Here is a 13,703-nt window from a genome sequence, read left to right as displayed (position 1 = left end):
CATTAACTAATGTTAACTAAAAGAACCTTATTGTAAAGTGTAACCGTAAGTCTTTAAATTAACATTGAAAGGTGTGTTTTTTTATTGCCTTCTGTCTCAGGGCATACGAGGAGCTATAAAACTCATGCAGCTCTGAAGTCTTTCCTCACACACCAAATTAATCAACACTGCATTAATCTGAACTCCCAGCGCTCTGCCTGTGTTTCCGTTGCTACTTGCGATGAGGTTTTACGCTTTCCTTTTGGCAGGGAGCCAGACAGAGAAACGTGTCCTTCCTTAAACTATCAGCAATAGTGCAAGCTTAGAACTGTAAAGAAATAATACATATTACATAATATGCTAACAAAGGATCAAATTGTAGCTGTTTTTTTTTTGGTACTTTATGTTTCCAACTGGCAGTATGACAGGATGTGTGTGGAGAGTGCTGGGTAGTAACAGACTACATGTAATCTGGATTAATGAACCAAACTGCAAAAATCAAGTACTTGTAATCAGATTACGTTACATTTAAAAAAATAATTGTAATTAGATGGCAGTTAATTTTGAATGGATTATGTGATTACACATTAATCAGACAATGGAAGTAAATTGTTCAGAATTTATTGATACCCCTAATTCTTGTTTTTAAAATGTTTTATCCTAAATCAATCGAAGGGGGGGGGGTGAAATTGCACACACAGACCTGATACTAGCCACTGCAGTTAGGGAAGTGGATAATACTGCACTGAAGATGGAGAGTCGCACTCAGCATTTGATCTCTAGACTTCCAAAAATAATTCCACTTTTAAGGAGACAGGGCAAAAACATCACTGTGCAATTTAAACTCAGCTTTCCAAAACATAATATCCTATCCACTGCAAAGAAATCTGTGTTAAATTGAAAGAAGCATTTGGAGGTATGCTTGGATGTTTTTTCAACTCCTGAAGAACACCTTTTAATTATTAATTGAATCATCACTCTGTCTGTCATATAACCAAGTGTCACTGTCTTTGAAAGGGTTTTGTCCATCGAAGGCACCAAAATGCCCAAATACACATTTCGGATTTACAATCTAATCCACACATACATGCTCAATTGAAAATTGCATTAGTGTGGTAAAGTTCATTTTAGTTTTGCAAATTGCTTTTGTGCTCGGCTTCAAAAATGTACATGCATGTGCTTTTGCGATATCTCAAGACTTTGATTCACAAATATGATTGGTCTGATCTACCTCACATCGCGTTTATAATGCTGAAATTGCTGGAGTAAGATCACATTTGTTAAACAAGCCACAGATAACATCTGTCCATATGTATAGAAACTTTGAAAGTTTCTAAATTGAAAGAGTGAATTTTTCTTTTTGTGTTTCATGATCCACATTGTTATTTCACTATCAGCTATATAGTGGATACAGTGAGTCGTTTCCAATGGAAGTTAATGGGGCCAGACATAAACATTAAAATAAACATGGTTACAAATGTATAGACACAACACATTATTCATGTTAACATGATTTCAGTGTGATAAAATTGCTTATTAATCACACAACATTGTTAAAACTGGCAAGCAATTTTTTTAACACCAAAATCATGTTAACACGTATAATGTTTACGTCTTGTGGCTATACTTTTAAAACAGTGTGTATTTTAATCTTTATGGATTGGCCCCATTCACTTCCATTGTAAGTTCCTCACTGTACCTGTGCCATATGTGCTAATATATATTGGTAATCAACCTTATGCAACAAATGCTGTTGATTGAGTTTAACTTATAGAGAAACTTCAAAGCTAGTATTTCATTCCAAACTTACTGCAGCCCAGTTCCTGTCCAACTTGTTAGGAGATGAGGCAGATGATGTCACTTCCTTTCCTTTCTAAGTCCTCTGCAGACAGTGACATCAATCACTCAGAAAGCGGGACTCAATGATAAATAGAAGTGCAGGAATTCTCTGCATTTGGTCTATCCATAATTCCCCCTAAAGGCAGGGAAAAGCTAGGGGACTGACAGAGTCTGTGCGCTGAATGTTTATACATTATTCATGACGCTGGCCTTAAAACAGGGGAAATTAATTGAGCATGACACAAAGTTTAAGACTAAAGGTTAAAGGTAATTTGTTTTGTTGTGCCTCAGGTGGGCTCTCTGTTGCTGTTGTTGATCCAGAAGTTAAAGTATGATCTATTGAAACCCAAAGGGTAATGCATTCTGTTCTCAAGGCAGAAATATTTCCCTCCCACTATGACGATGGAAGAGCTATCATTTCTTTCTATTAGACCCAAGGGAGCGTGGAACAATATCTAAGCACATCAAGATCGGAAATTAGCAGCAGAGAAGTGGCAATTGTTTTGGCCCCTGTCACAGTGAATTACACAGTAATTACTTTGAGAATTAGAGAATGAACTGCTGTATGAGATATTATTCCACCAAGTCAATAATGTTCTTGAATGAAGAATAGATGAGAAACAACTATGTAAAATATGAAAATGTGAAGTTGTTATCTCAAAGAGCTATTTCTACACGGTCCAAGCCTTAAAGGGATTGCTCACTCAAATCTGAAAATGTGGTCATTATTTACTCCACCTCATGTAGTTCCAACCTCATTTGCTATTATTTTTGTGGAACACAAAATGTGAATTTCAAGCAGTTCTTGACAGTTCATCGTGTCTGTAAAGCTTTAAAAAAAACACCATGAAATCACCATTTAAGTGGTTCGCACTACTTGTGCATGATATCCCAAGTCTTCAGATGACATAGGATAGCTTTGTGTGATAAACAGACAAAAATGTAGGTTGTTATTCATGAAAATCCAGTCAACACACCTCTAAAAGCTCCAGCACAGGGGAAGATTTTCAGGGATTTTTACTTAAAAAAACAACAGCACACAGATTTGAAATGAAATTACAAGAAATTAATAAACAATGACAGAACTTTTGTTTTTCTAAGAAATATTGCTTTGAAAATTAATTTTGCATATTAAATATATATATATATATATATGACTGATATATATATCTATATATATATACATTTATGCATATATATATATATAGTATATAACAACATGACTAACTAACAACTTACACTACACACACACACACACACACACACACACACACACACACACACACACACACACACACACACTACTGGTTTATGGTCACTTACTCATTCTTTATTATTATTCACATTTAAGGATAATATTAAAATCATCAAAACTAGGGAAGAACAGAAATTGAAATATGGGAATTGTGTTGTGTCTAAAAAAATCCCAAATAAATAATTGTTATATTTATCTTCGAAGTAGTCACCTTTTGCCATGTACTCTTGACATTTTCTCAACCAAATTCTTGAGGTATCACTCTGGGATGCTTTTTAAACAGTATTAAAGTATTTTCTAACAACACTGGGCACTTACTGGCTGCTTTATTTTTCAGTCCAAGTCATCCATTTCAAAAAATAATTTTAATGCTAAAAGGGAGTGACATGTTCTACCAAAACTTAATGCTCTAACAAGTTTTAAATCAACAAAATGTACTACCCTACCCTAAACCTTAAACCTAACCGATAGTATCATAAAAGCAAATGTGAGATGAAAAACACAATTGTTGAAGTAACAAAGTCATTTTGTCACGCTTCTAAGACACATTAAGCTTGTGTCGATTTGCGTGCTCTTTTGGACTCGCAAGTTGCATCGCAACTGCAGCGCTCTCTCAGTTGAGCTACAGTGCAATTTGCTCACACTCATACACGTTGTAAATGTAGTTCCTTATGTAGTTCGTTAAGTAACACAAACATTAAAATATATCACCTTACAAATCATGTAGTGATTTAATGTCATCATAACATAGTATTGTGTGAGGAAAAACAAAGTGTTATTGTAGTTTTACTTGTAATTTTTTGTGAAAGTGAATATAAGTCTTTGTTGTTGTAGCACCTCTAGTGACAAAAAAAATACAAATAAATTTACAACGATCCATGTGAAATCATTTAGCAAAAATGTAGGTATAGTAACGTGATTCTATGAGACCAAGTTCCCATTTTTCTTTTGGTTACCTGGCAAGACATGTTTAACAGTGTTCAAGATTTCAAATGTAAAGAAAGAAATGAATTAATGCATGCATCCCAGAGATGGATCATATAGTTTAAAAGCACACAGTGGGCAAAACTGATTTTTTTTTTTCACGTGTGTTGTTATCATTGGCTAATCCATCACCTCCATCTTCTGCATCTGTTGCCATAGTAAAACCATTCTCCCATCAACCAAAACACAAACGCTTTCCAATTTTACCACAAGCTTCAGCGGTCTCTATGGCAATGCCTGTTAGAAGGCACCTTTGATACTTTGAGTTATGTGCAGCAACTGCACGAAACAATGGCTGTGTTGAACATTCTAATCAGAGAAAATAGAGCATTGAGCGCTCACAAAGACAGCTCCCATATCTCCCACAAACACAAAGCCACTGTAAACACAGCAGTTCCTGCTTTAACATACTGACACCATCTGTGTGCATTTCAACCGTCTATCAGCATAAGTTCAGAGAGTCAGACTTAAGTTTTCCCTAAAGACAATTTTCACCAATTAAAAGGAAGGGTTCACCCATACATTTTTTTTTTATTATTTACTAACCCCGGTAAGCTGGGGTTTCTGAGAAACACAAAAGAAGAATTTTTGAAGGATCTTCACACAGCTGTTTTCCATTCATTGACAGTTTACAGTAGCCACATCTGTTGAGCTCTTAATAGGACAAGAACAGGAACCGACTATAAAAGTTGTTCATACAAGTTGTGCACTAAATCCCAAGTCTTCTGAAGCAGTCCGATCTGAAAAATAAGTCATTATTCACTGAAAATCTTCCTCTCTGCTACAGCTCTTCAAACTTATTTTTAAAGGAACAATTTATTCAAATGTTATAATCATGATCAGCCAAATGGACTGCAGTTTTCAAGATTTATAGTTCAAATAAGGAGTTACATTTTGTTCTGTTCTTACCCAAAAACGATCATATCGCTTAAGAAGACATGGATTAAAGCACTAGAGTCATATGGACCTTTATGCTGCCTTTACTGAATGTCCTTTTTGTAGCTTGGAAGTTTTGGAACCCATGGACTTGCATTGTATGGATACGAAACATCATATCTCCATCTTCAAATAAATTCTTCCTTTGTGTTTCGCAGAAGAAAGTAAGTCAAACGAGATTGAGATGGCATAAGGGTGAGTAAATTATGAATTATAATTTTTGGGTGAACCGTTCCTTTAATTCCGCACATTCAAACTTGGGCAGCTAGATTACGACACATGCAAAAACCAATGTCATTTACCAGCAATGACATCAAAGCAGGTGTGACATGGCAGCGAGCTATTTTTAAATCTGAAGACGGGCGCAAATTAGATTTCAGAGCTTCGGAAATGAGGAAGAATATCAGTGAATAACAACATCGTCATACAAAGCTAACATTCAGAAAACGTGGAAAATTGAGCAGAAGTCATATGGACTACTTTAATGGTGCTTTTATCATGGGGTTTTTCTTGTTTTTTTTTTTTTGTCTTTTTAGGAGCTTGACTGATGTGGTCCTAATGAACAGTCTTTGTATCAAAAAGAGCTTGAAGAAAATTCTTCAAAATGTATTATGAGTTCCACAGAAATAACAGCATGTGAGTTTGTAATGATGACAGACTTTTCATTTTTGGGTGAACTATTCCTTTTAACCACACTCTCGGGGAAAACTGAGACAAGTAAATTGACACCTAAAAAGAAGCAAAAATCCAATGAGTCTCTCATTTTCATTTATGTTGACTAAGAGGATAAAACCATCCCTTTCCAACTCAATTAATCTGAAAATAATAAAACATCAAAGGTGACACCAAAAGTGCCATAGCACATCAATACACAGTTCAGGAACGTGTCAAGCCGAGCTGAGGTGCACACAAATAATTGGAGGCCATTCTGGACACCACAGAAAGTCGTGCAAGTCTTCAATATCTCTCCTGAAGAATACATACAATACTGAACATGGAGACATTGAATGTGGTGGTGCATTCAGTGTTTTGAAAGAGTGTTTTAGAGTTCTCCCTGAACACATGTAAAGACCTTATGTGAGGCGGTCACATCACATTACTGTAGGTCAAGGCTTACGAATTCACTCTGAAACAAAGTTTAAAAACTTGTGCAACCAGCTCTGGTTGTGAGGCACAAGCAAGGCATCTAATTTACAGATACTTCAGCCTGGCTGACCATTGATTACGAAAGATGTGACTGTATCTTCAAAAGATCTGATATTTTGCTCTGTTTGCCTCTGGCCATTTCAGTTTGTGGCCCGGATCCTGCTGTGAAAAACATAATTACAAATTTTGTGTTGGTTCAGGGGTCATTTTGGCTTGTTACATTCTTTTTATGTAGCCATAGGGACAAATAATTATTTCCTGCAGCAATGGCAGACTATTCCTTTAATCATTGAAAATAGATGGACAGCAACAATATTACATAATATCAGAGTACTTTGATGATACTTCATGTCATTTGAGAAGATCAAAACTGAGCACACTCATAGTCCATATGCATGAGATGGTATATATTACATATGTCTTCTCTATCTCCTAGAGCTGTTATGCATCAGCTAATTTATTAGCCATTATAATTGTGTTTTATCTCTCCTAAAAAGGACATTTAATGCACAATGGAAGGCCAAACATCAAGTGAAACCTGAAGAACAGTTATGATACAGGCTTTGATGTGTTAAAACGGTATAAGATGTCCTTTCAAGTGGTTGCCCTTCACTGTTTCTAATGATCTTAAAGTGGACAGCCATTACAGCTAAGACAGGAAGAAAATAGGAATGAAAGATGGGAAGGATGGACGGAAGGAGGAAATGAGGAAGGAAGGAAGCAATAGGGAAAAAAGAAAGAAAGAAAAAGAATGGAGGAGGAAGGATAAAGGAAGAAAAGGAAAATAGGAACAAAAGTTGGGAAGGAAGGAAAGACGGAAGGATGATGGAAGGAGGAAATAAGGAAAGGAAGCAATGAGGAATGAAGATGAAAGAAATAAGGGAGGAGGAAAGAATGAAGAATGGAAGGAAAGACAGAGGAGTAAATAAGAAAAAAGGAAAGGAAGGGAAAACAGGAAAGAAAGAAAGGGACAGAGAGGAGGAAATAAGGAAGGGAGGAAGCAATGAGGAAGGAGGAAAGAACAAAGATAGGAAGGAAAGAAGGAATGAGGGAGGAGGGAATAAGGAAAAAGGGAAGGAAGGGAAAACAGGAAAGAAAGGATGGAAGGAAATGTGAGAAATGAATGAGGAAAGAAGAAAGAAAAGAGTAAATATGGATGTAAAGAAAGAAAGGAGGAGGAAAGAAGGGAGGAAAGAAGGAAAGAGGAAATAAATGAAGGAAAGGGAAGGAGATAGGAGGAAATAAGGAAGGAAGAAGGAAGGAAATAGGAAATATGCAATTAAAGAAAGAAAGAAAAAAGAAAGAAGGAAGGAATAAAAGAGGAAGAAAAAAGTAATGGAGGAAGAAAGTAATAAGGAAGGAGAAATAAATAAAATGAAGGAAAGGGAAGGAGATAGGAGGAAATAAGAAAGAAAAAAAGGAAAGAAATAAGAACGGATGAGGAGAGAAAGAAAGAAACAAAGAAAGAGGAAAGAATGAAGGAAGAAATAAGGAAGGAATGATAAAGAAAAAGAAAGAAAGAACATTAAGGAAAGGGAGGAGGAAAAAAGGAAAGAAGGGGGAAATAAAGAAGGAAGGAGGAAAGAAGTATGAAAAGAAGGAAAGAGGAAATATGGAAAGAAAGATAGAGAAGGACGGAAAGAAAGAGAACGAATGAATACCATTGCATATGACTATGGTATTGAAACCTGCTATGATACCACTGCAATATTGTGTAAGGTTAACTCATATATTTTAAATTACAGTATATAAATTAATACACTTGTTTATTTATTTTTGTGTAGTTTTAGACTTCAAGACAAAAGTTGCAGAATATTGTGCCATGAATTTGTATATATTTGTTGTTTTTCCACAGGCAGTGTTTGTCATATGTGCTCCATAACAAATCATTTTGCAAGACTATGTGGGCGGCTACACAGGCAAGTGAAATTTCACACATGCCAAATGTGATTACGATCAAATGTTTGCTGCTAACATTAATGAGTGTACATTAATCTGCACCGCACCTTTCAGCAGTCTGTGAGGTGACGCAGTGTGAACACAGACAAACATCAATATTCTGTGTGTGTTGGTGTGTGTGTGTGTGTATGTGTGGGTGTGAAGGACAAGAGGTGAAGAGTTCATCTGATAAACCACAGCGAGTTTTGAAGGAAGATAGAGCACCTCTGCAGTGAATGTTGATGTGACTATAGTAAGTAAGAGTATTTTACAACACAATAGTTGGATTTTTTCCAAAAAGTGTCGAGCAAATCTTATTTACAGGATTCTGTATTCTTTTAACATTTCACTAGTCTAGCAAAACTCAGTGGTGTGGCGATAGTAATGCTGTCACTGATGTGTGAAAATGCTTTCAAATGTGCTGTGACAATTAATTGTGCAACAAGATTGCAGCACATCTCAAACCTTGCAATATACACAGTCTATGTCTTCCTGTCCTTCAGAGTTCATTCTGTTGCCGAATTGACAGTGAGATAAGTCTGATTACTGTACTTGGTGGAAGAGTTTTTCTTGTGATTATTATCATTAATGAAGGTAATTATTTATTGAACATTAGTGCCTTTTATTATTGCAATAATCCTGAGAGGCTATGCATTACAGTAGTATGTTGCATTGCACCTAACAACACCCCTTAACAGTGGTAAGATCACAGAAACACATGGCCTTTTGCGGCTTCTCATATTTTATCCTCACAAGTCAGTTTACGTCAGGCAATATGTAGTGCCTATTTGTGTTGTGAGGGAATTGTTCTTTAATAATAATAATAATAATAATAATAATAACAATAATAAACCTTTTTCCTATCCTATAGAAATTCATTACAAAGACTGACAATAAAGACAGAATTCTAATAATTTGCATCTGGTTCTTTGTAAATCACTCTCGGAGGACAGGTGAGTTATTTGCCACTGCTAGAAATGCAATTAGGGCAGCTGAGCTCAGCTATAACTGTCAATCACTGCTGAACCATATTCCATATATAGTGTCAGGTTAATGGACTAATGACAGCCCAAGCAACAAACATAGACTTCCGTTAATTATCCTTATTAAAAAGAATGACATGATGGCAGAACCATCACTTTACAGCATCAAGGGCCATGAGCATGTCTATAACTATAATATCCTCCGAAAGACAGCAGGGATTAAGCCAATTAATGGAAATATTACTTGCGATGTTAACTGCTACACTGTACTGTTTGAAGGAGCACCTTATGTTAATTATATTGAAAGAGGCAATTTTTTTCTATTTTGCTGCTGCCCATCATCCTTTGATGTAAGAACAAAGGTCTGAATGTTTTTAGGGGGGGATTTTCTCCCCAATTTGGAATGCCCAATTCCCAATGCGCTCCAAGTCCTCATGGTGGTGTAGTGACTCGCCTCAATCTAGGTGGCGGAGGACGAATCTCAGTTGCCTCCGTGTCTGAGACAGTCAATCCACGCATCTTAATCACGTGGCTTGTTGAGCGTGTCACTGCGGAGACCTAGCGCGTGTGGAGGCTCACGCTATTCTCCGCAGCATCCATGCACAACTCACCATGTTATAGTGACAACAAGGAGGTTAACCCATCATGACTGCTTAGGAAGCCTGACTTGAGTCACTCAGCACGCCCTGGATTTGAACTTGCGACTCCAGGTATGGTAGTCAGCTTCTTTACTTGCTGAGCTATCCAGACCCCCTGAATATTCTATTCCACATTAGTGTTTGACAGGAATTGAAAAAGCCAACTTATTATTCTATAAATTATCAGTGCTAATGTCTGAACACATCTGTTTGATGAACTAGGTCCGTTCCCAATAGTGAGCTGCCTACATAGGCAGCATTTTAAGGCATCATAATGGCACCCTCGGCATAAAGTCTGCTCCAAATTCTAAGGCAGTATTTTATGTATAATTAGTGGATAATGCAACTACAAAAGCTATGATGCCTTGATCCTGAGACTTTTTATCTCACAATTGTGCCTTTATAACTTGCAATTGCAACTTTATTTATCAAAATAAGGGCTGCATGTTATGAGGGTAAAATGTGATATGCAATATGTTGTTGGATAATACGATATGTGACAATCCTGTGATAACGGACACTGGAACCCCCACCACACAAATATACTAAAGTTTATTGGGAAAAAAGGATTGTCTATCCCAGAGATCCCAAGCCTTGTTGTCATTTGTTCCAAATTGAATTTAGACTGTGTATAATACTGTATATCTTATTTTACCTTTAACTACATATCTACAAATGTAATGAGCTCCATCAAATTGTGTTTCTCCAGCTTTTGGAGAAACACAATTTTAGTCTCAGTTTTCAAATTATGTCAATTTAATCACGAAATTCAAACAATACATTTTTTTATGCGCTTTTCTGCTGTGTGTGTCAGATAGTAACTATCCATTCAAATGAAGCAGGCCACAAATGCACTATTTATATCACAAAGAATACATTAAAGAATATCAGAGGCTATTTTGAAAAATACAGTACAACTTACTGAAATCTGTCATTTCTTATGTACTCGCTCTGTCTGTAAATGTTGAAATGACAATGGAGAAAGTGAATGGTGAACATTTTGTGCTTCTCAGATCGGCTTGGCATGCACAGATACCAAGTGACAACTGAATGCAAAGTCTATTCTCTGATTTCTGCTTTGCCATAAATGTCACTTTTTAAAGTATTAAAATCGTTCCATTAACGCAATCCCTTGCGATATGCGTATTGCGATATTTACATCACGATGCATATGGCGATATGCTGGCGCCTGGCATTTTCTTTTTGACGCTCTTAACTGCCCTCAATGCTTTCTCCACACCACTGTCAATCCCACAATCCACCTCGGCTCCCACAGGAATTAATTGAAAAGGCCTGCGCAGAGGTGCGTTTCCTACAAGCATCGTTAGCCAACTGTGGCCCGCAAGTTCTACCGTTACCAACATAGTTCAAAGATTTGGTGTTTCCCTAAACCTTAGTTCCAATCCCCATAGAAAATTCTGCAACTCCCTGCGTAAAGTCTTTAACGACAGCTCTATATAGTTGAACCAACGTGGTTTGAATGAGGGATGTGTGACATAGTTAATATGGTTTCCGGAAACAGCAATAACTAGCTAGTTAATTCCTCTAACGAAGCATTAGATTTAGGTTTGTTACTCAGCACACCTTATCGTATGCCTTCAGAACAAGACATGAATGGCATACAGTAATTTATTAGACTTCTGAATTATACTTTTGCATCCTTTTTGAAGCTTGAAGAGGTGGCCACCATCCTCTGTGTTAAGAAAAAGAAAGAAAGTCATATGGGGTTAAAACAACACATGGGTGAGTAAACAATGACTGAATTAAAATTTTTGGGTGAACTATCCCTTTCACACTTACTGGAGAATCACCATGTTAGTTCAGCAATATACTAGTGCCAAACTCCCTTGAAATCAATTGTTGAGTTTCCCCAGGGTCGAGTGTACCTCAGAACAATTAAGTCACATTGAATTCTTATATGGCAAGCTAAAAATTACACATATTGGTGTGTATTGATGATAATTAAGACTATTTTATCACAAGATCAGAGAAGGTATTTGTGCTTCAGATGAGAGCGAAATTAGAATAGTTCAGTCGATGCCAGGGCTCACCAGATAAAAGATTGAATTCATAAATAGCTAATGTTATAGAACTGATTTAGTGTGGTAGATTTATTGAGGTCCTAGAGACTTATAATAAGACACACTGCTTACACTGCATTACTTAATTACTAAAGCAATGTAATGTTTCAGCAGCTAACATATGGATTAAATCAGCATTCCAAATATGGATCGCATTTGCATTCTGTGCAATCAACAGAGGTGACAGAGAGTGCCTGATCAAAGGACAGGAAGGGCAGGTTGATGTTAATCAGGATTAATGGGAGGGTGGGACAGTCCAGCCTCTTGTCTGTACCTGGCACTGTATGGAGCCTGGCACTATGTAATACATCTTCTTGTGTTTTATCTGCCTTTTCCTGCTGTCCAATTTCTCTCCCACTTCAGTTCAGCAAAAGTCACATCCTCACCATTGTATTAATATTCATGGAGTGTCACCATTAATAAAACTCCACGGTAAAGTACCTTGTGAAGAACTCTGAAAGCTGGGACAGATAGGCCTGTTTCACGTCGCATGCAGTGTAAGCAAAGCAAAAGCACAAGGGGCCAATGAGACTTGAATTTTTTAAAAACCTAGATGCATCACAAGGAATGAAACTGAATACAGATGTCTCAAAATGTGACACTTAAAAACTTAATTCACACTCCTATGCGAGACGCTTAAAAACTGTGAGACATGGTGCAATGGTCAAAGACGTCCATAAAGTACATGTTTACATAGAAAATCAGTTTATAAATGTTAAATGCGAATGCCCCAACTACAACCAAGTAGGTATATCAGGCCGGAGACCTCCAAATAGGGGCGGAATCTCCAAAGGGGGGCAGGGTTACTCAAAAAGAGGGCGTTACTTCCACTCATGGTTAAGTTTAGGGAAAGGGTAAGGTTAGGGGCTCCCTATATCTTCACTGGCGATTTGGAGCTCACGCCCCTTTTTGGAGCAATACCTGCATGGGGGGGAGGCTGCAGCCAGAAATTTTCAAACGGTCCCTTATTACCACACCCTCCACAGTTTTAGTACGTTTTAGCACAATGTGAGGACTTTTCAGGTGGTCTCTTACCCACTGTAGGCACAATTTCCAGTGTATATTAAGGTTAAATTAACAATCTTGAATGATTTCACCATGACCCCATTGGACCTGCTTAAATATACTATTTTACAGGATGGGTGGCAACCCTTGTTATTAAGCATAATTGTGTAAGTTTCTGTTGCAGAACTGAACTGCAGCTCTATACAGAAAATAAATGGATTTCTGGGTTACTTGAATATTACTTTTATTAATGGCCTTAATTTCTCAAATGTTTTTTTGGAAGGGGATCTTGAGAATTATTAAGCGGACCACATTTACATTCAAATGATGAAAGAACAGAACCCAAACCCCAAACTAGCTATAAAATAAAATACTTAAATCATTGGCATTCAAACAGATTTACTAAAAAGAATGTGCTGTTGTGTGCCTGTTAATGCAAGTGGAATTTCACAAGCCTGACAGACATCCTTTTCCAAACAATGGATGTGTAGCTCACTCCAGTATTTTTTGTTGCTTCACTCCAGGCTATATTGCAAAAGATTACGTTGACAATAAGGTTTATGGTCCATTTTTATGTATTTTATGCTGAGTGTACTACATGCAGCTAAGAAATAGGATCAATGCCAAAACTCAACTCGCACCTACGCTTATACTACGCAGCACCATGCTGCTTGTGCTTGTTAATATAGGTGCAGGAATGAATACATGTTGTTTATATGAAACAGGCCTTGAAGCTACCGGTGTTGTGCTGAAATTTGACCCCCCACCAGATATTGACTCCCTGCTACCTGATTGGTCATTATCCCTAAAGCCTATACTTACACCCATCCCTAACCTTAACCATAGTAGGGAGTCTTTGGTCCCTATCCCTAAAGCCCACCCCTAAATACATGGATACTAGGGAATAAAATTTCAGCAC

This window comes from Xyrauchen texanus, chromosome 16 (assembly GCF_025860055.1).
Source record: "Xyrauchen texanus isolate HMW12.3.18 chromosome 16, RBS_HiC_50CHRs, whole genome shotgun sequence".
NCBI classification, from domain to species: domain Eukaryota; kingdom Metazoa; phylum Chordata; class Actinopteri; order Cypriniformes; family Catostomidae; genus Xyrauchen; species Xyrauchen texanus.
Note: the sequence above shows the minus strand (reverse complement) of the source record.